This window comes from Lithobates pipiens, unplaced genomic scaffold (genome assembly GCF_037356315.1).
Source record: "Lithobates pipiens isolate NorthernLeopardFrog02 unplaced genomic scaffold, aLitPip1_a1.2 Scaffold_18, whole genome shotgun sequence".
Classification (NCBI taxonomy): domain Eukaryota; kingdom Metazoa; phylum Chordata; class Amphibia; order Anura; family Ranidae; genus Lithobates; species Lithobates pipiens.
The window spans coordinates 582,710,446-582,730,017 of NW_027507758.1; the positions used below are offsets into that span (position 1 = coordinate 582,710,446).

Sequence of the window (19,572 nt, forward strand, 5' to 3'; positions counted from 1 at the left end):
CTTCCTCTTTCGTGGCCTCTTGTTGCCAACTGACTCCAAACACTTTTTTGGCTAACGCTCGGCCTAATTTGTTTTCATAAACGCAATGCGCTTCCGAGCACTCCTGCGCTTACTTGCTGTCAGGGAGGTACATGACCGTTTTTGCAGTGATTTTTGGACTCGTAACCCAACGCGGTAGGTGTTTTTCGAAGGTGTTTTCTCTCTGGGCAAAAATGCGAAGCCGAGCTTTCCCACATAGCAGCTGCCAAGGCATTTGACCTGTCAGGCCGAGGCGGCGTCGACCAATAACTCAAGGTAGAAGGACTAACGCAAAGCGCTGGCTTTGAATGCAAGGAGTCGCGGGCGACATCCTACCGGCGGACCCTTCGATAGCTCAGCTGGTAGAGCGGAGGACTGTAGCGTCAAAATAGTAATCCTTAGGTCGCTGGTTCGATTCCGGCTCGAAGGATGCCCTCTTTTACCCTTCCTCTCTCCCCCTTAACCGGAAGGCAGTCTGTTAACGCGAGAAATGTGCCACGGGCAAGCCTTTTCGCCACTTTGTACTTATATTGCATGTCTCCCTCGGCCGGTGCGCCCACCCTCGGCGTGCTGTCTCTGTGGCGCAATCGGTTAGCGCGTTCGGCTGTTAACCGAAAGGTTGGTGGTTCAAGCCCACCCAGGGACGCTCATGTTTTCTCGTTACCTCAGTGGGGCCCGAAGGCTAAAACGAAGCGGGTCCCTTGGCTCTCCTCAGAGGACTGCCAATTGAGCATCCAAACAAGCGTTCGGCTGGAGACCCTTGCAAATGTACTGGCCGATTGTTGAAGATGTTCCATAGTTGACCGAGCCACTTCTTTGGCTCAGGAAGAAGATAACTCCATGGAATGTGTAGATGCCGATTGTCCAAGAAAGCCTAAGGCCAGAGCCTTTTTTCTGAATGCCGAAGAAAGCCTCCACAGTTGTCGCTAAGCCAGGATATCTTAGGAGCTTTCCTCAAGGGCCTGGATCGCTCGGCTCTTTTCTTAGGGCCGCCTTGCGCGGCCAAAAAGGGATGGGAATGCGTTGGCCGGGAATCGAACCCGGGTCAACTGCTTGGAAGGCAGCTATGCTCACCACTATACCACCAACGCACGGATGCCTCGGGTACCTGCTGCTATCTCTATCCAATTAGTGTCACACATGGCGCTGATAAGAACAAAACCCCAGCGCAAGGTCAACTTGCTGCTGTACGAATTGACCGCTAGAAAGATAAGCTCGAAACATTTCCTCGTTTGTAGAGAGAATGGAGGAGAGGCCAGTGGGTCTCGTCGGGTCGGGACTGTGCGGTGCGCAAGAACGAGCCGGAGATACTGAGATCTACCAAGTTCGTCAAATGCCACTCACTGGGCCAAAACGTTGCACTGCCATACGCCCAACGTGGGGCTCGAACCCACGACCCTGAGATTAAGAGTCTCATGCTCTACCGACTGAGCTAGCCGGGCTAAGACGCTTCCTCTTTCGTGGCCTCTTGTTGCCAACTGACTCCAAACACTTTTTTGGCTAACGCTCGGCCTAATTTGTTTTCATAAACGCAATGCGCTTCCGAGCACTCCTGCGCTTACTTGCTGTCAGGGAGGTACATGACCGTTTTTGCAGTGATTTTTGGACTCGTAACCCAACGCGGTAGGTGTTTTTCGAAGGTGTTTTCTCTCTGGGCAAAAATGCGAAGCCGAGCTTTCCCACATAGCAGCTGCCAAGGCATTTGACCTGTCAGGCCGAGGCGGCGTCGACCAATAACTCAAGGTAGAAGGACTAACGCAAAGCGCTGGCTTTGAATGCAAGGAGTCGCGGGCGACATCCTACCGGCGGACCCTTCGATAGCTCAGCTGGTAGAGCGGAGGACTGTAGCGTCAAAATAGTAATCCTTAGGTCGCTGGTTCGATTCCGGCTCGAAGGATGCCCTCTTTTACCCTTCCTCTCTCCCCCTTAACCGGAAGGCAGTCTGTTAACGCGAGAAATGTGCCACGGGCAAGCCTTTTCGCCACTTTGTACTTATATTGCATGTCTCCCTCGGCCGGTGCGCCCACCCTCGGCGTGCTGTCTCTGTGGCGCAATCGGTTAGCGCGTTCGGCTGTTAACCGAAAGGTTGGTGGTTCAAGCCCACCCAGGGACGCTCATGTTTTCTCGTTACCTCAGTGGGGCCCGAAGGCTAAAACGAAGCGGGTCCCTTGGCTCTCCTCAGAGGACTGCCAATTGAGCATCCAAACAAGCGTTCGGCTGGAGACCCTTGCAAATGTACTGGCCGATTGTTGAAGATGTTCCATAGTTGACCGAGCCACTTCTTTGGCTCAGGAAGAAGATAACTCCATGGAATGTGTAGATGCCGATTGTCCAAGAAAGCCTAAGGCCAGAGCCTTTTTTCTGAATGCCGAAGAAAGCCTCCACAGTTGTCGCTAAGCCAGGATATCTTAGGAGCTTTCCTCAAGGGCCTGGATCGCTCGGCTCTTTTCTTAGGGCCGCCTTGCGCGGCCAAAAAGGGATGGGAATGCGTTGGCCGGGAATCGAACCCGGGTCAACTGCTTGGAAGGCAGCTATGCTCACCACTATACCACCAACGCACGGATGCCTCGGGTACCTGCTGCTATCTCTATCCAATTAGTGTCACACATGGCGCTGATAAGAACAAAACCCCAGCGCAAGGTCAACTTGCTGCTGTACGAATTGACCGCTAGAAAGATAAGCTCGAAACATTTCCTCGTTTGTAGAGAGAATGGAGGAGAGGCCAGTGGGTCTCGTCGGGTCGGGACTGTGCGGTGCGCAAGAACGAGCCGGAGATACTGAGATCTACCAAGTTCGTCAAATGCCACTCACTGGGCCAAAACGTTGCACTGCCATACGCCCAACGTGGGGCTCGAACCCACGACCCTGAGATTAAGAGTCTCATGCTCTACCGACTGAGCTAGCCGGGCTAAGACGCTTCCTCTTTCGTGGCCTCTTGTTGCCAACTGACTCCAAACACTTTTTTGGCTAACGCTCGGCCTAATTTGTTTTCATAAACGCAATGCGCTTCCGAGCACTCCTGCGCTTACTTGCTGTCAGGGAGGTACATGACCGTTTTTGCAGTGATTTTTGGACTCGTAACCCAACGCGGTAGGTGTTTTTCGAAGGTGTTTTCTCTCTGGGCAAAAATGCGAAGCCGAGCTTTCCCACATAGCAGCTGCCAAGGCATTTGACCTGTCAGGCCGAGGCGGCGTCGACCAATAACTCAAGGTAGAAGGACTAACGCAAAGCGCTGGCTTTGAATGCAAGGAGTCGCGGGCGACATCCTACCGGCGGACCCTTCGATAGCTCAGCTGGTAGAGCGGAGGACTGTAGCGTCAAAATAGTAATCCTTAGGTCGCTGGTTCGATTCCGGCTCGAAGGATGCCCTCTTTTACCCTTCCTCTCTCCCCCTTAACCGGAAGGCAGTCTGTTAACGCGAGAAATGTGCCACGGGCAAGCCTTTTCGCCACTTTGTACTTATATTGCATGTCTCCCTCGGCCGGTGCGCCCACCCTCGGCGTGCTGTCTCTGTGGCGCAATCGGTTAGCGCGTTCGGCTGTTAACCGAAAGGTTGGTGGTTCAAGCCCACCCAGGGACGCTCATGTTTTCTCGTTACCTCAGTGGGGCCCGAAGGCTAAAACGAAGCGGGTCCCTTGGCTCTCCTCAGAGGACTGCCAATTGAGCATCCAAACAAGCGTTCGGCTGGAGACCCTTGCAAATGTACTGGCCGATTGTTGAAGATGTTCCATAGTTGACCGAGCCACTTCTTTGGCTCAGGAAGAAGATAACTCCATGGAATGTGTAGATGCCGATTGTCCAAGAAAGCCTAAGGCCAGAGCCTTTTTTCTGAATGCCGAAGAAAGCCTCCACAGTTGTCGCTAAGCCAGGATATCTTAGGAGCTTTCCTCAAGGGCCTGGATCGCTCGGCTCTTTTCTTAGGGCCGCCTTGCGCGGCCAAAAAGGGATGGGAATGCGTTGGCCGGGAATCGAACCCGGGTCAACTGCTTGGAAGGCAGCTATGCTCACCACTATACCACCAACGCACGGATGCCTCGGGTACCTGCTGCTATCTCTATCCAATTAGTGTCACACATGGCGCTGATAAGAACAAAACCCCAGCGCAAGGTCAACTTGCTGCTGTACGAATTGACCGCTAGAAAGATAAGCTCGAAACATTTCCTCGTTTGTAGAGAGAATGGAGGAGAGGCCAGTGGGTCTCGTCGGGTCGGGACTGTGCGGTGCGCAAGAACGAGCCGGAGATACTGAGATCTACCAAGTTCGTCAAATGCCACTCACTGGGCCAAAACGTTGCACTGCCATACGCCCAACGTGGGGCTCGAACCCACGACCCTGAGATTAAGAGTCTCATGCTCTACCGACTGAGCTAGCCGGGCTAAGACGCTTCCTCTTTCGTGGCCTCTTGTTGCCAACTGACTCCAAACACTTTTTTGGCTAACGCTCGGCCTAATTTGTTTTCATAAACGCAATGCGCTTCCGAGCACTCCTGCGCTTACTTGCTGTCAGGGAGGTACATGACCGTTTTTGCAGTGATTTTTGGACTCGTAACCCAACGCGGTAGGTGTTTTTCGAAGGTGTTTTCTCTCTGGGCAAAAATGCGAAGCCGAGCTTTCCCACATAGCAGCTGCCAAGGCATTTGACCTGTCAGGCCGAGGCGGCGTCGACCAATAACTCAAGGTAGAAGGACTAACGCAAAGCGCTGGCTTTGAATGCAAGGAGTCGCGGGCGACATCCTACCGGCGGACCCTTCGATAGCTCAGCTGGTAGAGCGGAGGACTGTAGCGTCAAAATAGTAATCCTTAGGTCGCTGGTTCGATTCCGGCTCGAAGGATGCCCTCTTTTACCCTTCCTCTCTCCCCCTTAACCGGAAGGCAGTCTGTTAACGCGAGAAATGTGCCACGGGCAAGCCTTTTCGCCACTTTGTACTTATATTGCATGTCTCCCTCGGCCGGTGCGCCCACCCTCGGCGTGCTGTCTCTGTGGCGCAATCGGTTAGCGCGTTCGGCTGTTAACCGAAAGGTTGGTGGTTCAAGCCCACCCAGGGACGCTCATGTTTTCTCGTTACCTCAGTGGGGCCCGAAGGCTAAAACGAAGCGGGTCCCTTGGCTCTCCTCAGAGGACTGCCAATTGAGCATCCAAACAAGCGTTCGGCTGGAGACCCTTGCAAATGTACTGGCCGATTGTTGAAGATGTTCCATAGTTGACCGAGCCACTTCTTTGGCTCAGGAAGAAGATAACTCCATGGAATGTGTAGATGCCGATTGTCCAAGAAAGCCTAAGGCCAGAGCCTTTTTTCTGAATGCCGAAGAAAGCCTCCACAGTTGTCGCTAAGCCAGGATATCTTAGGAGCTTTCCTCAAGGGCCTGGATCGCTCGGCTCTTTTCTTAGGGCCGCCTTGCGCGGCCAAAAAGGGATGGGAATGCGTTGGCCAGGAATCGAACCCGGGTCAACTGCTTGGAAGGCAGCTATGCTCACCACTATACCACCAACGCACGGATGCCTCGGGTACCTGCTGCTATCTCTATCCAATTAGTGTCACACATGGCGCTGATAAGAACAAAACCCCAGCGCAAGGTCAACTTGCTGCTGTACGAATTGACCGCTAGAAAGATAAGCTCGAAACATTTCCTCGTTTGTAGAGAGAATGGAGGAGAGGCCAGTGGGTCTCGTCGGGTCGGGACTGTGCGGTGCGCAAGAACGAGCCGGAGATACTGAGATCTACCAAGTTCGTCAAATGCCACTCACTGGGCCAAAACGTTGCACTGCCATACGCCCAACGTGGGGCTCGAACCCACGACCCTGAGATTAAGAGTCTCATGCTCTACCGACTGAGCTAGCCGGGCTAAGACGCTTCCTCTTTCGTGGCCTCTTGTTGCCAACTGACTCCAAACACTTTTTTGGCTAACGCTCGGCCTAATTTGTTTTCATAAACGCAATGCGCTTCCGAGCACTCCTGCGCTTACTTGCTGTCAGGGAGGTACATGACCGTTTTTGCAGTGATTTTTGGACTCGTAACCCAACGCGGTAGGTGTTTTTCGAAGGTGTTTTCTCTCTGGGCAAAAATGCGAAGCCGAGCTTTCCCACATAGCAGCTGCCAAGGCATTTGACCTGTCAGGCCGAGGCGGCGTCGACCAATAACTCAAGGTAGAAGGACTAACGCAAAGCGCTGGCTTTGAATGCAAGGAGTCGCGGGCGACATCCTACCGGCGGACCCTTCGATAGCTCAGCTGGTAGAGCGGAGGACTGTAGCGTCAAAATAGTAATCCTTAGGTCGCTGGTTCGATTCCGGCTCGAAGGATGCCCTCTTTTACCCTTCCTCTCTCCCCCTTAACCGGAAGGCAGTCTGTTAACGCGAGAAATGTGCCACGGGCAAGCCTTTTCGCCACTTTGTACTTATATTGCATGTCTCCCTCGGCCGGTGCGCCCACCCTCGGCGTGCTGTCTCTGTGGCGCAATCGGTTAGCGCGTTCGGCTGTTAACCGAAAGGTTGGTGGTTCAAGCCCACCCAGGGACGCTCATGTTTTCTCGTTACCTCAGTGGGGCCCGAAGGCTAAAACGAAGCGGGTCCCTTGGCTCTCCTCAGAGGACTGCCAATTGAGCATCCAAACAAGCGTTCGGCTGGAGACCCTTGCAAATGTACTGGCCGATTGTTGAAGATGTTCCATAGTTGACCGAGCCACTTCTTTGGCTCAGGAAGAAGATAACTCCATGGAATGTGTAGATGCCGATTGTCCAAGAAAGCCTAAGGCCAGAGCCTTTTTTCTGAATGCCGAAGAAAGCCTCCACAGTTGTCGCTAAGCCAGGATATCTTAGGAGCTTTCCTCAAGGGCCTGGATCGCTCGGCTCTTTTCTTAGGGCCGCCTTGCGCGGCCAAAAAGGGATGGGAATGCGTTGGCCGGGAATCGAACCCGGGTCAACTGCTTGGAAGGCAGCTATGCTCACCACTATACCACCAACGCACGGATGCCTCGGGTACCTGCTGCTATCTCTATCCAATTAGTGTCACACATGGCGCTGATAAGAACAAAACCCCAGCGCAAGGTCAACTTGCTGCTGTACGAATTGACCGCTAGAAAGATAAGCTCGAAACATTTCCTCGTTTGTAGAGAGAATGGAGGAGAGGCCAGTGGGTCTCGTCGGGTCGGGACTGTGCGGTGCGCAAGAACGAGCCGGAGATACTGAGATCTACCAAGTTCGTCAAATGCCACTCACTGGGCCAAAACGTTGCACTGCCATACGCCCAACGTGGGGCTCGAACCCACGACCCTGAGATTAAGAGTCTCATGCTCTACCGACTGAGCTAGCCGGGCTAAGACGCTTCCTCTTTCGTGGCCTCTTGTTGCCAACTGACTCCAAACACTTTTTTGGCTAACGCTCGGCCTAATTTGTTTTCATAAACGCAATGCGCTTCCGAGCACTCCTGCGCTTACTTGCTGTCAGGGAGGTACATGACCGTTTTTGCAGTGATTTTTGGACTCGTAACCCAACGCGGTAGGTGTTTTTCGAAGGTGTTTTCTCTCTGGGCAAAAATGCGAAGCCGAGCTTTCCCACATAGCAGCTGCCAAGGCATTTGACCTGTCAGGCCGAGGCGGCGTCGACCAATAACTCAAGGTAGAAGGACTAACGCAAAGCGCTGGCTTTGAATGCAAGGAGTCGCGGGCGACATCCTACCGGCGGACCCTTCGATAGCTCAGCTGGTAGAGCGGAGGACTGTAGCGTCAAAATAGTAATCCTTAGGTCGCTGGTTCGATTCCGGCTCGAAGGATGCCCTCTTTTACCCTTCCTCTCTCCCCCTTAACCGGAAGGCAGTCTGTTAACGCGAGAAATGTGCCACGGGCAAGCCTTTTCGCCACTTTGTACTTATATTGCATGTCTCCCTCGGCCGGTGCGCCCACCCTCGGCGTGCTGTCTCTGTGGCGCAATCGGTTAGCGCGTTCGGCTGTTAACCGAAAGGTTGGTGGTTCAAGCCCACCCAGGGACGCTCATGTTTTCTCGTTACCTCAGTGGGGCCCGAAGGCTAAAACGAAGCGGGTCCCTTGGCTCTCCTCAGAGGACTGCCAATTGAGCATCCAAACAAGCGTTCGGCTGGAGACCCTTGCAAATGTACTGGCCGATTGTTGAAGATGTTCCATAGTTGACCGAGCCACTTCTTTGGCTCAGGAAGAAGATAACTCCATGGAATGTGTAGATGCCGATTGTCCAAGAAAGCCTAAGGCCAGAGCCTTTTTTCTGAATGCCGAAGAAAGCCTCCACAGTTGTCGCTAAGCCAGGATATCTTAGGAGCTTTCCTCAAGGGCCTGGATCGCTCGGCTCTTTTCTTAGGGCCGCCTTGCGCGGCCAAAAAGGGATGGGAATGCGTTGGCCGGGAATCGAACCCGGGTCAACTGCTTGGAAGGCAGCTATGCTCACCACTATACCACCAACACACGGATGCCTCGGGTACCTGCTGCTATCTCTATCCAATTAGTGTCACACATGGCGCTGATAAGAACAAAACCCCAGCGCAAGGTCAACTTGCTGCTGTACGAATTGACCGCTAGAAAGATAAGCTCGAAACATTTCCTCGTTTGTAGAGAGAATGGAGGAGAGGCCAGTGGGTCTCGTCGGGTCGGGACTGTGCGGTGCGCAAGAACGAGCCGGAGATACTGAGATCTACCAAGTTCGTCAAATGCCACTCACTGGGCCAAAACGTTGCACTGCCATACGCCCAACGTGGGGCTCGAACCCACGACCCTGAGATTAAGAGTCTCATGCTCTACCGACTGAGCTAGCCGGGCTAAGACGCTTCCTCTTTCGTGGCCTCTTGTTGCCAACTGACTCCAAACACTTTTTTGGCTAACGCTCGGCCTAATTTGTTTTCATAAACGCAATGCGCTTCCGAGCACTCCTGCGCTTACTTGCTGTCAGGGAGGTACATGACCGTTTTTGCAGTGATTTTTGGACTCGTAACCCAACGCGGTAGGTGTTTTTCGAAGGTGTTTTCTCTCTGGGCAAAAATGCGAAGCCGAGCTTTCCCACATAGCAGCTGCCAAGGCATTTGACCTGTCAGGCCGAGGCGGCGTCGACCAATAACTCAAGGTAGAAGGACTAACGCAAAGCGCTGGCTTTGAATGCAAGGAGTCGCGGGCGACATCCTACCGGCGGACCCTTCGATAGCTCAGCTGGTAGAGCGGAGGACTGTAGCGTCAAAATAGTAATCCTTAGGTCGCTGGTTCGATTCCGGCTCGAAGGATGCCCTCTTTTACCCTTCCTCTCTCCCCCTTAACCGGAAGGCAGTCTGTTAACGCGAGAAATGTGCCACGGGCAAGCCTTTTCGCCACTTTGTACTTATATTGCATGTCTCCCTCGGCCGGTGCGCCCACCCTCGGCGTGCTGTCTCTGTGGCGCAATCGGTTAGCGCGTTCGGCTGTTAACCGAAAGGTTGGTGGTTCAAGCCCACCCAGGGACGCTCATGTTTTCTCGTTACCTCAGTGGGGCCCGAAGGCTAAAACGAAGCGGGTCCCTTGGCTCTCCTCAGAGGACTGCCAATTGAGCATCCAAACAAGCGTTCGGCTGGAGACCCTTGCAAATGTACTGGCCGATTGTTGAAGATGTTCCATAGTTGACCGAGCCACTTCTTTGGCTCAGGAAGAAGATAACTCCATGGAATGTGTAGATGCCGATTGTCCAAGAAAGCCTAAGGCCAGAGCCTTTTTTCTGAATGCCGAAGAAAGCCTCCACAGTTGTCGCTAAGCCAGGATATCTTAGGAGCTTTCCTCAAGGGCCTGGATCGCTCGGCTCTTTTCTTAGGGCCGCCTTGCGCGGCCAAAAAGGGATGGGAATGCGTTGGCCGGGAATCAAACCCGGGTCAACTGCTTGGAAGGCAGCTATGCTCACCACTATACCACCAACGCACGGATGCCTCGGGTACCTGCTGCTATCTCTATCCAATTAGTGTCACACATGGCGCTGATAAGAACAAAACCCCAGCGCAAGGTCAACTTGCTGCTGTACGAATTGACCGCTAGAAAGATAAGCTCGAAACATTTCCTCGTTTGTAGAGAGAATGGAGGAGAGGCCAGTGGGTCTCGTCGGGTCGGGACTGTGCGGTGCGCAAGAACGAGCCGGAGATACTGAGATCTACCAAGTTCGTCAAATGCCACTCACTGGGCCAAAACGTTGCACTGCCATACGCCCAACGTGGGGCTCGAACCCACGACCCTGAGATTAAGAGTCTCATGCTCTACCGACTGAGCTAGCCGGGCTAAGACGCTTCCTCTTTCGTGGCCTCTTGTTGCCAACTGACTCCAAACACTTTTTTGGCTAACGCTCGGCCTAATTTGTTTTCATAAACGCAATGCGCTTCCGAGCACTCCTGCGCTTACTTGCTGTCAGGGAGGTACATGACCGTTTTTGCAGTGATTTTTGGACTCGTAACCCAACGCGGTAGGTGTTTTTCGAAGGTGTTTTCTCTCTGGGCAAAAATGCGAAGCCGAGCTTTCCCACATAGCAGCTGCCAAGGCATTTGACCTGTCAGGCCGAGGCGGCGTCGACCAATAACTCAAGGTAGAAGGACTAACGCAAAGCGCTGGCTTTGAATGCAAGGAGTCGCGGGCGACATCCTACCGGCGGACCCTTCGATAGCTCAGCTGGTAGAGCGGAGGACTGTAGCGTCAAAATAGTAATCCTTAGGTCGCTGGTTCGATTCCGGCTCGAAGGATGCCCTCTTTTACCCTTCCTCTCTCCCCCTTAACCGGAAGGCAGTCTGTTAACGCGAGAAATGTGCCACGGGCAAGCCTTTTCGCCACTTTGTACTTATATTGCATGTCTCCCTCGGCCGGTGCGCCCACCCTCGGCGTGCTGTCTCTGTGGCGCAATCGGTTAGCGCGTTCGGCTGTTAACCGAAAGGTTGGTGGTTCAAGCCCACCCAGGGACGCTCATGTTTTCTCGTTACCTCAGTGGGGCCCGAAGGCTAAAACGAAGCGGGTCCCTTGGCTCTCCTCAGAGGACTGCCAATTGAGCATCCAAACAAGCGTTCGGCTGGAGACCCTTGCAAATGTACTGGCCGATTGTTGAAGATGTTCCATAGTTGACCGAGCCACTTCTTTGGCTCAGGAAGAAGATAACTCCATGGAATGTGTAGATGCCGATTGTCCAAGAAAGCCTAAGGCCAGAGCCTTTTTTCTGAATGCCGAAGAAAGCCTCCACAGTTGTCGCTAAGCCAGGATATCTTAGGAGCTTTCCTCAAGGGCCTGGATCGCTCGGCTCTTTTCTTAGGGCCGCCTTGCGCGGCCAAAAAGGGATGGGAATGCGTTGGCCGGGAATCGAACCCGGGTCAACTGCTTGGAAGGCAGCTATGCTCACCACTATACCACCAACGCACGGATGCCTCGGGTACCTGCTGCTATCTCTATCCAATTAGTGTCACACATGGCGCTGATAAGAACAAAACCCCAGCGCAAGGTCAACTTGCTGCTGTACGAATTGACCGCTAGAAAGATAAGCTCGAAACATTTCCTCGTTTGTAGAGAGAATGGAGGAGAGGCCAGTGGGTCTCGTCGGGTCGGGACTGTGCGGTGCGCAAGAACGAGCCGGAGATACTGAGATCTACCAAGTTCGTCAAATGCCACTCACTGGGCCAAAACGTTGCACTGCCATACGCCCAACGTGGGGCTCGAACCCACGACCCTGAGATTAAGAGTCTCATGCTCTACCGACTGAGCTAGCCGGGCTAAGACGCTTCCTCTTTCGTGGCCTCTTGTTGCCAACTGACTCCAAACACTTTTTTGGCTAACGCTCGGCCTAATTTGTTTTCATAAACGCAATGCGCTTCCGAGCACTCCTGCGCTTACTTGCTGTCAGGGAGGTACATGACCGTTTTTGCAGTGATTTTTGGACTCGTAACCCAACGCGGTAGGTGTTTTTCGAAGGTGTTTTCTCTCTGGGCAAAAATGCGAAGCCGAGCTTTCCCACATAGCAGCTGCCAAGGCATTTGACCTGTCAGGCCGAGGCGGCGTCGACCAATAACTCAAGGTAGAAGGACTAACGCAAAGCGCTGGCTTTGAATGCAAGGAGTCGCGGGCGACATCCTACCGGCGGACCCTTCGATAGCTCAGCTGGTAGAGCGGAGGACTGTAGCGTCAAAATAGTAATCCTTAGGTCGCTGGTTCGATTCCGGCTCGAAGGATGCCCTCTTTTACCCTTCCTCTCTCCCCCTTAACCGGAAGGCAGTCTGTTAACGCGAGAAATGTGCCACGGGCAAGCCTTTTCGCCACTTTGTACTTATATTGCATGTCTCCCTCGGCCGGTACGCCCACCCTCGGCGTGCTGTCTCTGTGGCGCAATCGGTTAGCGCGTTCGGCTGTTAACCGAAAGGTTGGTGGTTCAAGCCCACCCAGGGACGCTCATGTTTTCTCGTTACCTCAGTGGGGCCCGAAGGCTAAAACGAAGCGGGTCCCTTGGCTCTCCTCAGAGGACTGCCAATTGAGCATCCAAACAAGCGTTCGGCTGGAGACCCTTGCAAATGTACTGGCCGATTGTTGAAGATGTTCCATAGTTGACCGAGCCACTTCTTTGGCTCAGGAAGAAGATAACTCCATGGAATGTGTAGATGCCGATTGTCCAAGAAAGCCTAAGGCCAGAGCCTTTTTTCTGAATGCCGAAGAAAGCCTCCACAGTTGTCGCTAAGCCAGGATATCTTAGGAGCTTTCCTCAAGGGCCTGGATCGCTCGGCTCTTTTCTTAGGGCCGCCTTGCGCGGCCAAAAAGGGATGGGAATGCGTTGGCCGGGAATCGAACCCGGGTCAACTGCTTGGAAGGCAGCTATGCTCACCACTATACCACCAACGCACGGATGCCTCGGGTACCTGCTGCTATCTCTATCCAATTAGTGTCACACATGGCGCTGATAAGAACAAAACCCCAGCGCAAGGTCAACTTGCTGCTGTACGAATTGACCGCTAGAAAGATAAGCTCGAAACATTTCCTCGTTTGTAGAGAGAATGGAGGAGAGGCCAGTGGGTCTCGTCGGGTCGGGACTGTGCGGTGCGCAAGAACGAGCCGGAGATACTGAGATCTACCAAGTTCGTCAAATGCCACTCACTGGGCCAAAACGTTGCACTGCCATACGCCCAACGTGGGGCTCGAACCCACGACCCTGAGATTAAGAGTCTCATGCTCTACCGACTGAGCTAGCCGGGCTAAGACGCTTCCTCTTTCGTGGCCTCTTGTTGCCAACTGACTCCAAACACTTTTTTGGCTAACGCTCGGCCTAATTTGTTTTCATAAACGCAATGCGCTTCCGAGCACTCCTGCGCTTACTTGCTGTCAGGGAGGTACATGACCGTTTTTGCAGTGATTTTTGGACTCGTAACCCAACGCGGTAGGTGTTTTTCGAAGGTGTTTTCTCTCTGGGCAAAAATGCGAAGCCGAGCTTTCCCACATAGCAGCTGCCAAGGCATTTGACCTGTCAGGCCGAGGCGGCGTCGACCAATAACTCAAGGTAGAAGGACTAACGCAAAGCGCTGGCTTTGAATGCAAGGAGTCGCGGGCGACATCCTACCGGCGGACCCTTCGATAGCTCAGCTGGTAGAGCGGAGGACTGTAGCGTCAAAATAGTAATCCTTAGGTCGCTGGTTCGATTCCGGCTCGAAGGATGCCCTCTTTTACCCTTCCTCTCTCCCCCTTAACCGGAAGGCAGTCTGTTAACGCGAGAAATGTGCCACGGGCAAGCCTTTTCGCCACTTTGTACTTATATTGCATGTCTCCCTCGGCCGGTGCGCCCACCCTCGGCGTGCTGTCTCTGTGGCGCAATCGGTTAGCGCGTTCGGCTGTTAACCGAAAGGTTGGTGGTTCAAGCCCACCCAGGGACGCTCATGTTTTCTCGTTACCTCAGTGGGGCCCGAAGGCTAAAACGAAGCGGGTCCCTTGGCTCTCCTCAGAGGACTGCCAATTGAGCATCCAAACAAGCGTTCGGCTGGAGACCCTTGCAAATGTACTGGCCGATTGTTGAAGATGTTCCATAGTTGACCGAGCCACTTCTTTGGCTCAGGAAGAAGATAACTCCATGGAATGTGTAGATGCCGATTGTCCAAGAAAGCCTAAGGCCAGAGCCTTTTTTCTGAATGCCGAAGAAAGCCTCCACAGTTGTCGCTAAGCCAGGATATCTTAGGAGCTTTCCTCAAGGGCCTGGATCGCTCGGCTCTTTTCTTAGGGCCGCCTTGCGCGGCCAAAAAGGGATGGGAATGCGTTGGCCGGGAATCGAACCCGGGTCAACTGCTTGGAAGGCAGCTATGCTCACCACTATACCACCAACGCACGGATGCCTCGGGTACCTGCTGCTATCTCTATCCAATTAGTGTCACACATGGCGCTGATAAGAACAAAACCCCAGCGCAAGGTCAACTTGCTGCTGTACGAATTGACCGCTAGAAAGATAAGCTCGAAACATTTCCTCGTTTGTAGAGAGAATGGAGGAGAGGCCAGTGGGTCTCGTCGGGTCGGGACTGTGCGGTGCGCAAGAACGAGCCGGAGATACTGAGATCTACCAAGTTCGTCAAATGCCACTCACTGGGCCAAAACGTTGCACTGCCATACGCCCAACGTGGGGCTTGAACCCACGACCCTGAGATTAAGAGTCTCATGCTCTACCGACTGAGCTAGCCGGGCTAAGACGCTTCCTCTTTCGTGGCCTCTTGTTGCCAACTGACTCCAAACACTTTTTTGGCTAACGCTCGGCCTAATTTGTTTTCATAAACGCAATGCGCTTCCGAGCACTCCTGCGCTTACTTGCTGTCAGGGAGGTACATGACCGTTTTTGCAGTGATTTTTGGACTCGTAACCCAACGCGGTAGGTGTTTTTCGAAGGTGTTTTCTCTCTGGGCAAAAATGCGAAGCCGAGCTTTCCCACATAGCAGCTGCCAAGGCATTTGACCTGTCAGGCCGAGGCGGCGTCGACCAATAACTCAAGGTAGAAGGACTAACGCAAAGCGCTGGCTTTGAATGCAAGGAGTCGCGGGCGACATCCTACCGGCGGACCCTTCGATAGCTCAGCTGGTAGAGCGGAGGACTGTAGCGTCAAAATAGTAATCCTTAGGTCGCTGGTTCGATTCCGGCTCGAAGGATGCCCTCTTTTACCCTTCCTCTCTCCCCCTTAACCGGAAGGCAGTCTGTTAACGCGAGAAATGTGCCACGGGCAAGCCTTTTCGCCACTTTGTACTTATATTGCATGTCTCCCTCGGCCGGTGCGCCCACCCTCGGCGTGCTGTCTCTGTGGCGCAATCGGTTAGCGCGTTCGGCTGTTAACCGAAAGGTTGGTGGTTCAAGCCCACCCAGGGACGCTCATGTTTTCTCGTTACCTCAGTGGGGCCCGAAGGCTAAAACGAAGCGGGTCCCTTGGCTCTCCTCAGAGGACTGCCAATTGAGCATCCAAACAAGCGTTCGGCTGGAGACCCTTGCAAATGTACTGGCCGATTGTTGAAGATGTTCCATAGTTGACCGAGCCACTTCTTTGGCTCAGGAAGAAGATAACTCCATGGAATGTGTAGATGCCGATTGTCCAAGAAAGCCTAAGGCCAGAGCCTTTTTTCTGAATGCCGAAGAAAGCCTCCACAGTTGTCGCTAAGCCAGGATATCTTAGGAGCTTTCCTCAAGGGCCTGGATCGCTCGGCTCTTTTCTTAGGGCCGCCTTGCGCGGCCAAAAAGGGATGGGAATGCGTTGGCCGGGAATCGAACCCGGGTCAACTGCTTGGAAGGCAGCTATGCTCACCACTATACCACCAACGCACGGATGCCTCGGGTACCTGCTGCTATCTCTATCCAATTAGTGTCACACATGGCGCTGATAAGAACAAAACCCCAGCGCAAGGTCAACTTGCTGCTGTACGAATTGACCGCTAGAAAGATAAGCTCGAAACATTTCCTCGTTTGTAGAGAGAATGGAGGAGAGGCCAGTGGGTCTCGTCGGGTCGGGACTGTGCGGTGCGCAAGAACGAGCCGGAGATACTGAGATCTACCAAGTTCGTCAAATGCCACTCACTGGGCCAAAACGTTGCACTGCCATACGCCCAACGTGGGGCTCGAACCCACGACCCTGAGATTAAGAGTCTCATGCTCTACCGACTGAGCTAGCCGGGCTAAGACGCTTCCTCTTTCGTGGCCTCTTGTTGCCAACTGACTCCAAACACTTTTTTGGCTAACGCTCGGCCTAATTTGTTTTCATAAACGCAATGCGCTTCCGAGCACTCCTGCGCTTACTTGCTGTCAGGGAGGTACATGACCGTTTTTGCAGTGATTTTTGGACTCGTAACCCAACGCGGTAGGTGTTTTTCGAAGGTGTTTTCTCTCTGGGCAAAAATGCGAAGCCGAGCTTTCCCACATAGCAGCTGCCAAGGCATTTGACCTGTCAGGCCGAGGCGGCGTCGACCAATAACTCAAGGTAGAAGGACTAACGCAAAGCGCTGGCTTTGAATGCAAGGAGTCGCGGGCGACATCCTACCGGCGGACCCTTCGATAGCTCAGCTGGTAGAGCGGAGGACTGTAGCGTCAAAATAGTAATCCTTAGGTCGCTGGTTCGATTCCGGCTCGAAGGATGCCCTCTTTTACCCTTCCTCTCTCCCCCTTAACCGGAAGGCAGTCTGTTAACGCGAGAAATGTGCCATGGGCAAGCCTTTTCGCCACTTTGTACTTATATTGCATGTCTCCCTCGGCCGGTGCGCCCACCCTCGGCGTGCTGTCTCTGTGGCGCAATCGGTTAGCGCGTTCGGCTGTTAACCGAAAGGTTGGTGGTTCAAGCCCACCCAGGGACGCTCATGTTTTCTCGTTACCTCAGTGGGGCCCGAAGGCTAAAACGAAGCGGGTCCCTTGGCTCTCCTCAGAGGACTGCCAATTGAGCATCCAAACAAGCGTTCGGCTGGAGACCCTTGCAAATGTACTGGCCGATTGTTGAAGATGTTCCATAGTTGACCGAGCCACTTCTTTGGCTCAGGAAGAAGATAACTCCATGGAATGTGTAGATGCCGATTGTCCAAGAAAGCCTAAGGCCAGAGCCTTTTTTCTGAATGCCGAAGAAAGCCTCCACAGTTGTCGCTAAGCCAGGATATCTTAGGAGCTTTCCTCAAGGGCCTGGATCGCTCGGCTCTTTTCTTAGGGCCGCCTTGCGCGGCCAAAAAGGGATGGGAATGCGTTGGCCGGGAATCGAACACGGGTCAACTGCTTGGAAGGCAGCTATGCTCACCACTATACCACCAACGCACGGATGCCTCGGGTACCTGCTGCTATCTCTATCCAATTAGTGTCACACATGGCGCTGATAAGAACAAAACCCCAGCGCAAGGTCAACTTGCTGCTGTACGAATTGACCGCTAGAAAGATAAGCTCGAAACATTTCCTCGTTTGTAGAGAGAATGGAGGAGAGGCCAGTGGGTCTCGTCGGGTCGGGACTGTGCGGTGCGCAAGAACGAGCCGGAGATACTGAGATCTACCAAGTTCGTCAAATGCCACTCACTGGGCCAAAACGTTGCACTGCCATACGCCCAACGTGGGGCTCGAACCCACGACCCTGAGATTAAGAGTCTCATGCTCTACCGACTGAGCTAGCCGGGCTAAGACGCTTCCTCTTTCGTGGCCTCTTGTTGCCAACTGACTCCAAACACTTTTTTGGCTAACGCTCGGCCTAATTTGTTTTCATAAACGCAATGCGCTTCCGAGCACTCCTGCGCTTACTTGCTGTCAGGGAGGTACATGACCGTTTTTGCAGTGATTTTTGGACTCGTAACCCAACGCGGTAGGTGTTTTTCGAAGGTGTTTTCTCTCTGGGCAAAAATGCGAAGCCGAGCTTTCCCACATAGCAGCTGCCAAGGCATTTGACCTGTCAGGCCGAGGCGGCGTCGACCAATAACTCAAGGTAGAAGGACTAACGCAAAGCGCTGGCTTTGAATGCAAGGAGTCGCGGGCGACATCCTACCGGCGGACCCTTCGATAGCTCAGCTGGTAGAGCGGAGGACTGTAGCGTCAAAATAGTAATCCTTAGGTCGCTGGTTCGATTCCGGCTCGAAGGATGCCCTCTTTTACCCTTCCTCTCTCCCCCTTAACCGGAAGGCAGTCTGTTAACGCGAGAAATGTGCCACGGGCAAGCCTTTTCGCCACTTTGTACTTATATTGCATGTCTCCCTCGGCCGGTGCGCCCACCCTCGGCGTGCTGTCTCTGTGGCGCAATCGGTTAGCGCGTTCGGCTGTTAACCGAAAGGTTGGTGGTTCAAGCCCACCCAGGGACGCTCATGTTTTCTCGTTACCTCAGTGGGGCCCGAAGGCTAAAACGAAGCGGGTCCCTTGGCTCTCCTCAGAGGACTGCCAATTGAGCATCCAAACAAGCGTTCGGCTGGAGACCCTTGCAAATGTACTGGCCGATTGTTGAAGATGTTCCATAGTTGACCGAGCCACTTCTTTGGCTCAGGAAGAAGATAACTCCATGGAATGTGTAGATGCCGATTGTCCAAGAAAGCCTAAGGCCAGAGCCTTTTTTCTGAATGCCGAAGAAAGCCTCCACAGTTGTCGCTAAGCCAGGATATCTTAGGAGCTTTCCTCAAGGGCCTGGATCGCTCGGCTCTTTTCTTAGGGCCGCCTTGCGCGGCCAAAAAGGGATGGGAATGCGTTGGCCGGGAATCGAACCCGGGTCAACTGCTTGGAAGGCAGCTATGCTCACCACTATACCACCAACGCACGGATGCCTCGGGTACCTGCTGCTATCTCTATCCAATTAGTGTCACACATGGCGCTGATAAGAACAAAACCCCAGCGCAAGGTCAACTTGCTGCTGTACGAATTGACCGCTAGAAAGATAAGCTCGAAACATTTCCTCGTTTGTAGAGAGAATGGAGGAGAGGCCAGTGGGTCTCGTCGGGTCGGGACTGTGCGGTGCGCAAGAACGAGCCGGAGATACTGAGATCTACCAAGTTCGTCAAATGCCACTCACTGGGCCAAAACGTTGCACTGCCATACGCCCAACGTGGGGCTCGAACCCACGACCCTGAGATTAAGAGTCTCATGCTCTACCGACTGAGCTAGCCGGGCTAAGACGCTTCCTCTTTCGTGGCCTCTTGTTGCCAACTGACTCCAAACACTTTTTTGGCTAACGCTCGGCCTAATTTGTTTTCATAAACGCAATGCGCTTCCGAGCACTCCTGCGCTTACTTGCTGTCAGGGAGGTACATGACCGTTTTTGCAGTGATTTTTGGACTCGTAACCCAACGCGGTAGGTGTTTTTCGAAGGTGTTTTCTCTCTGGGCAAAAATGCGAAGCCGAGCTTTCCCACATAGCAGCTGCCAAGGCATTTGACCTGTCAGGCCGAGGCGGCGTCGACCAATAACTCAAGGTAGAAGGACTAACGCAAAGCGCTGGCTTTGAATGCAAGGAGTCGCGGGCGACATCCTACCGGCGGACCCTTCGATAGCTCAGCTGGTAGAGCGGAGGACTGTAGCGTCAAAATAGTAATCCTTAGGTCGCTGGTTCGATTCCGGCTCGAAGGATGCCCTCTTTTACCCTTCCTCTCTCCCCCTTAACCGGAAGGCAGTCTGTTAAC

At 53.4% G+C, this 19,572-nt stretch overlaps 53 non-coding genes across 53 annotated transcripts; 27 read left to right on the forward strand and 26 right to left on the reverse strand.

Annotated features, from left to right (window-relative positions):
• The first annotated feature begins 362 nt into the window (after positions 1–362).
• Positions 363–448, forward strand: TRNAY-GUA (transfer RNA tyrosine (anticodon GUA)). The gene is given in 2 exon segments: positions 363–399; positions 413–448. It is a non-coding gene; the product is annotated as a tRNA-Tyr (tRNA).
• Positions 449–590: 142 nt separating this feature from the next.
• TRNAN-GUU (transfer RNA asparagine (anticodon GUU)) lies at positions 591–664 on the forward strand. Its single transcript has one exon. It is a non-coding gene; the product is annotated as a tRNA-Asn (tRNA).
• Positions 665–1,037: 373 nt separating this feature from the next.
• TRNAG-UCC (transfer RNA glycine (anticodon UCC)) lies at positions 1,038–1,109 on the reverse strand. Its single transcript has one exon. It is a non-coding gene; the product is annotated as a tRNA-Gly (tRNA).
• A 278-nt stretch (positions 1,110–1,387) lies between these two features.
• On the reverse strand, positions 1,388–1,460 carry TRNAK-CUU (transfer RNA lysine (anticodon CUU)). Its single transcript has one exon. It is a non-coding gene; the product is annotated as a tRNA-Lys (tRNA).
• A 369-nt stretch (positions 1,461–1,829) lies between these two features.
• TRNAY-GUA (transfer RNA tyrosine (anticodon GUA)) lies at positions 1,830–1,915 on the forward strand. Its single transcript is given in 2 exon segments — positions 1,830–1,866; positions 1,880–1,915. It is a non-coding gene; the product is annotated as a tRNA-Tyr (tRNA).
• A 142-nt stretch (positions 1,916–2,057) lies between these two features.
• On the forward strand, positions 2,058–2,131 carry TRNAN-GUU (transfer RNA asparagine (anticodon GUU)). Its single transcript has one exon. It is a non-coding gene; the product is annotated as a tRNA-Asn (tRNA).
• Positions 2,132–2,504: 373 nt separating this feature from the next.
• Positions 2,505–2,576, reverse strand: TRNAG-UCC (transfer RNA glycine (anticodon UCC)). Its single transcript has one exon. It is a non-coding gene; the product is annotated as a tRNA-Gly (tRNA).
• Positions 2,577–2,854: 278 nt separating this feature from the next.
• On the reverse strand, positions 2,855–2,927 carry TRNAK-CUU (transfer RNA lysine (anticodon CUU)). The gene has a single exon. It is a non-coding gene; the product is annotated as a tRNA-Lys (tRNA).
• A 369-nt stretch (positions 2,928–3,296) lies between these two features.
• On the forward strand, positions 3,297–3,382 carry TRNAY-GUA (transfer RNA tyrosine (anticodon GUA)). The gene is given in 2 exon segments: positions 3,297–3,333; positions 3,347–3,382. It is a non-coding gene; the product is annotated as a tRNA-Tyr (tRNA).
• A 142-nt stretch (positions 3,383–3,524) lies between these two features.
• Positions 3,525–3,598, forward strand: TRNAN-GUU (transfer RNA asparagine (anticodon GUU)). Its single transcript has one exon. It is a non-coding gene; the product is annotated as a tRNA-Asn (tRNA).
• A 373-nt stretch (positions 3,599–3,971) lies between these two features.
• On the reverse strand, positions 3,972–4,043 carry TRNAG-UCC (transfer RNA glycine (anticodon UCC)). The gene has a single exon. It is a non-coding gene; the product is annotated as a tRNA-Gly (tRNA).
• Positions 4,044–4,321: 278 nt separating this feature from the next.
• On the reverse strand, positions 4,322–4,394 carry TRNAK-CUU (transfer RNA lysine (anticodon CUU)). Its single transcript has one exon. It is a non-coding gene; the product is annotated as a tRNA-Lys (tRNA).
• Positions 4,395–4,763: 369 nt separating this feature from the next.
• TRNAY-GUA (transfer RNA tyrosine (anticodon GUA)) lies at positions 4,764–4,849 on the forward strand. The gene is given in 2 exon segments: positions 4,764–4,800; positions 4,814–4,849. It is a non-coding gene; the product is annotated as a tRNA-Tyr (tRNA).
• Positions 4,850–4,991: 142 nt separating this feature from the next.
• Positions 4,992–5,065, forward strand: TRNAN-GUU (transfer RNA asparagine (anticodon GUU)). Its single transcript has one exon. It is a non-coding gene; the product is annotated as a tRNA-Asn (tRNA).
• A 373-nt stretch (positions 5,066–5,438) lies between these two features.
• On the reverse strand, positions 5,439–5,510 carry TRNAG-UCC (transfer RNA glycine (anticodon UCC)). Its single transcript has one exon. It is a non-coding gene; the product is annotated as a tRNA-Gly (tRNA).
• A 278-nt stretch (positions 5,511–5,788) lies between these two features.
• On the reverse strand, positions 5,789–5,861 carry TRNAK-CUU (transfer RNA lysine (anticodon CUU)). The gene has a single exon. It is a non-coding gene; the product is annotated as a tRNA-Lys (tRNA).
• Positions 5,862–6,230: 369 nt separating this feature from the next.
• On the forward strand, positions 6,231–6,316 carry TRNAY-GUA (transfer RNA tyrosine (anticodon GUA)). The gene is given in 2 exon segments: positions 6,231–6,267; positions 6,281–6,316. It is a non-coding gene; the product is annotated as a tRNA-Tyr (tRNA).
• Positions 6,317–6,458: 142 nt separating this feature from the next.
• On the forward strand, positions 6,459–6,532 carry TRNAN-GUU (transfer RNA asparagine (anticodon GUU)). Its single transcript has one exon. It is a non-coding gene; the product is annotated as a tRNA-Asn (tRNA).
• Positions 6,533–6,905: 373 nt separating this feature from the next.
• Positions 6,906–6,977, reverse strand: TRNAG-UCC (transfer RNA glycine (anticodon UCC)). Its single transcript has one exon. It is a non-coding gene; the product is annotated as a tRNA-Gly (tRNA).
• A 278-nt stretch (positions 6,978–7,255) lies between these two features.
• On the reverse strand, positions 7,256–7,328 carry TRNAK-CUU (transfer RNA lysine (anticodon CUU)). Its single transcript has one exon. It is a non-coding gene; the product is annotated as a tRNA-Lys (tRNA).
• A 369-nt stretch (positions 7,329–7,697) lies between these two features.
• On the forward strand, positions 7,698–7,783 carry TRNAY-GUA (transfer RNA tyrosine (anticodon GUA)). The gene is given in 2 exon segments: positions 7,698–7,734; positions 7,748–7,783. It is a non-coding gene; the product is annotated as a tRNA-Tyr (tRNA).
• Positions 7,784–7,925: 142 nt separating this feature from the next.
• Positions 7,926–7,999, forward strand: TRNAN-GUU (transfer RNA asparagine (anticodon GUU)). The gene has a single exon. It is a non-coding gene; the product is annotated as a tRNA-Asn (tRNA).
• A 373-nt stretch (positions 8,000–8,372) lies between these two features.
• Positions 8,373–8,444, reverse strand: TRNAG-UCC (transfer RNA glycine (anticodon UCC)). Its single transcript has one exon. It is a non-coding gene; the product is annotated as a tRNA-Gly (tRNA).
• A 278-nt stretch (positions 8,445–8,722) lies between these two features.
• TRNAK-CUU (transfer RNA lysine (anticodon CUU)) lies at positions 8,723–8,795 on the reverse strand. Its single transcript has one exon. It is a non-coding gene; the product is annotated as a tRNA-Lys (tRNA).
• A 369-nt stretch (positions 8,796–9,164) lies between these two features.
• TRNAY-GUA (transfer RNA tyrosine (anticodon GUA)) lies at positions 9,165–9,250 on the forward strand. The gene is given in 2 exon segments: positions 9,165–9,201; positions 9,215–9,250. It is a non-coding gene; the product is annotated as a tRNA-Tyr (tRNA).
• A 142-nt stretch (positions 9,251–9,392) lies between these two features.
• Positions 9,393–9,466, forward strand: TRNAN-GUU (transfer RNA asparagine (anticodon GUU)). Its single transcript has one exon. It is a non-coding gene; the product is annotated as a tRNA-Asn (tRNA).
• A 373-nt stretch (positions 9,467–9,839) lies between these two features.
• Positions 9,840–9,911, reverse strand: TRNAG-UCC (transfer RNA glycine (anticodon UCC)). The gene has a single exon. It is a non-coding gene; the product is annotated as a tRNA-Gly (tRNA).
• A 278-nt stretch (positions 9,912–10,189) lies between these two features.
• TRNAK-CUU (transfer RNA lysine (anticodon CUU)) lies at positions 10,190–10,262 on the reverse strand. The gene has a single exon. It is a non-coding gene; the product is annotated as a tRNA-Lys (tRNA).
• Positions 10,263–10,631: 369 nt separating this feature from the next.
• TRNAY-GUA (transfer RNA tyrosine (anticodon GUA)) lies at positions 10,632–10,717 on the forward strand. Its single transcript is given in 2 exon segments — positions 10,632–10,668; positions 10,682–10,717. It is a non-coding gene; the product is annotated as a tRNA-Tyr (tRNA).
• Positions 10,718–10,859: 142 nt separating this feature from the next.
• Positions 10,860–10,933, forward strand: TRNAN-GUU (transfer RNA asparagine (anticodon GUU)). The gene has a single exon. It is a non-coding gene; the product is annotated as a tRNA-Asn (tRNA).
• Positions 10,934–11,306: 373 nt separating this feature from the next.
• Positions 11,307–11,378, reverse strand: TRNAG-UCC (transfer RNA glycine (anticodon UCC)). The gene has a single exon. It is a non-coding gene; the product is annotated as a tRNA-Gly (tRNA).
• Positions 11,379–11,656: 278 nt separating this feature from the next.
• On the reverse strand, positions 11,657–11,729 carry TRNAK-CUU (transfer RNA lysine (anticodon CUU)). The gene has a single exon. It is a non-coding gene; the product is annotated as a tRNA-Lys (tRNA).
• A 369-nt stretch (positions 11,730–12,098) lies between these two features.
• On the forward strand, positions 12,099–12,184 carry TRNAY-GUA (transfer RNA tyrosine (anticodon GUA)). The gene is given in 2 exon segments: positions 12,099–12,135; positions 12,149–12,184. It is a non-coding gene; the product is annotated as a tRNA-Tyr (tRNA).
• Positions 12,185–12,326: 142 nt separating this feature from the next.
• TRNAN-GUU (transfer RNA asparagine (anticodon GUU)) lies at positions 12,327–12,400 on the forward strand. The gene has a single exon. It is a non-coding gene; the product is annotated as a tRNA-Asn (tRNA).
• Positions 12,401–12,773: 373 nt separating this feature from the next.
• Positions 12,774–12,845, reverse strand: TRNAG-UCC (transfer RNA glycine (anticodon UCC)). Its single transcript has one exon. It is a non-coding gene; the product is annotated as a tRNA-Gly (tRNA).
• A 278-nt stretch (positions 12,846–13,123) lies between these two features.
• TRNAK-CUU (transfer RNA lysine (anticodon CUU)) lies at positions 13,124–13,196 on the reverse strand. Its single transcript has one exon. It is a non-coding gene; the product is annotated as a tRNA-Lys (tRNA).
• A 369-nt stretch (positions 13,197–13,565) lies between these two features.
• TRNAY-GUA (transfer RNA tyrosine (anticodon GUA)) lies at positions 13,566–13,651 on the forward strand. Its single transcript is given in 2 exon segments — positions 13,566–13,602; positions 13,616–13,651. It is a non-coding gene; the product is annotated as a tRNA-Tyr (tRNA).
• Positions 13,652–13,793: 142 nt separating this feature from the next.
• On the forward strand, positions 13,794–13,867 carry TRNAN-GUU (transfer RNA asparagine (anticodon GUU)). The gene has a single exon. It is a non-coding gene; the product is annotated as a tRNA-Asn (tRNA).
• A 373-nt stretch (positions 13,868–14,240) lies between these two features.
• On the reverse strand, positions 14,241–14,312 carry TRNAG-UCC (transfer RNA glycine (anticodon UCC)). The gene has a single exon. It is a non-coding gene; the product is annotated as a tRNA-Gly (tRNA).
• Positions 14,313–14,590: 278 nt separating this feature from the next.
• TRNAK-CUU (transfer RNA lysine (anticodon CUU)) lies at positions 14,591–14,663 on the reverse strand. The gene has a single exon. It is a non-coding gene; the product is annotated as a tRNA-Lys (tRNA).
• A 369-nt stretch (positions 14,664–15,032) lies between these two features.
• Positions 15,033–15,118, forward strand: TRNAY-GUA (transfer RNA tyrosine (anticodon GUA)). The gene is given in 2 exon segments: positions 15,033–15,069; positions 15,083–15,118. It is a non-coding gene; the product is annotated as a tRNA-Tyr (tRNA).
• A 142-nt stretch (positions 15,119–15,260) lies between these two features.
• Positions 15,261–15,334, forward strand: TRNAN-GUU (transfer RNA asparagine (anticodon GUU)). Its single transcript has one exon. It is a non-coding gene; the product is annotated as a tRNA-Asn (tRNA).
• A 373-nt stretch (positions 15,335–15,707) lies between these two features.
• On the reverse strand, positions 15,708–15,779 carry TRNAG-UCC (transfer RNA glycine (anticodon UCC)). The gene has a single exon. It is a non-coding gene; the product is annotated as a tRNA-Gly (tRNA).
• Positions 15,780–16,057: 278 nt separating this feature from the next.
• TRNAK-CUU (transfer RNA lysine (anticodon CUU)) lies at positions 16,058–16,130 on the reverse strand. Its single transcript has one exon. It is a non-coding gene; the product is annotated as a tRNA-Lys (tRNA).
• A 369-nt stretch (positions 16,131–16,499) lies between these two features.
• On the forward strand, positions 16,500–16,585 carry TRNAY-GUA (transfer RNA tyrosine (anticodon GUA)). The gene is given in 2 exon segments: positions 16,500–16,536; positions 16,550–16,585. It is a non-coding gene; the product is annotated as a tRNA-Tyr (tRNA).
• Positions 16,586–16,727: 142 nt separating this feature from the next.
• On the forward strand, positions 16,728–16,801 carry TRNAN-GUU (transfer RNA asparagine (anticodon GUU)). Its single transcript has one exon. It is a non-coding gene; the product is annotated as a tRNA-Asn (tRNA).
• A 373-nt stretch (positions 16,802–17,174) lies between these two features.
• TRNAG-UCC (transfer RNA glycine (anticodon UCC)) lies at positions 17,175–17,246 on the reverse strand. Its single transcript has one exon. It is a non-coding gene; the product is annotated as a tRNA-Gly (tRNA).
• Positions 17,247–17,524: 278 nt separating this feature from the next.
• On the reverse strand, positions 17,525–17,597 carry TRNAK-CUU (transfer RNA lysine (anticodon CUU)). Its single transcript has one exon. It is a non-coding gene; the product is annotated as a tRNA-Lys (tRNA).
• A 369-nt stretch (positions 17,598–17,966) lies between these two features.
• On the forward strand, positions 17,967–18,052 carry TRNAY-GUA (transfer RNA tyrosine (anticodon GUA)). Its single transcript is given in 2 exon segments — positions 17,967–18,003; positions 18,017–18,052. It is a non-coding gene; the product is annotated as a tRNA-Tyr (tRNA).
• Positions 18,053–18,194: 142 nt separating this feature from the next.
• On the forward strand, positions 18,195–18,268 carry TRNAN-GUU (transfer RNA asparagine (anticodon GUU)). Its single transcript has one exon. It is a non-coding gene; the product is annotated as a tRNA-Asn (tRNA).
• A 373-nt stretch (positions 18,269–18,641) lies between these two features.
• On the reverse strand, positions 18,642–18,713 carry TRNAG-UCC (transfer RNA glycine (anticodon UCC)). The gene has a single exon. It is a non-coding gene; the product is annotated as a tRNA-Gly (tRNA).
• Positions 18,714–18,991: 278 nt separating this feature from the next.
• On the reverse strand, positions 18,992–19,064 carry TRNAK-CUU (transfer RNA lysine (anticodon CUU)). The gene has a single exon. It is a non-coding gene; the product is annotated as a tRNA-Lys (tRNA).
• Positions 19,065–19,433: 369 nt separating this feature from the next.
• On the forward strand, positions 19,434–19,519 carry TRNAY-GUA (transfer RNA tyrosine (anticodon GUA)). Its single transcript is given in 2 exon segments — positions 19,434–19,470; positions 19,484–19,519. It is a non-coding gene; the product is annotated as a tRNA-Tyr (tRNA).
• The last annotated feature ends 53 nt before the right edge of the window (positions 19,520–19,572 follow it).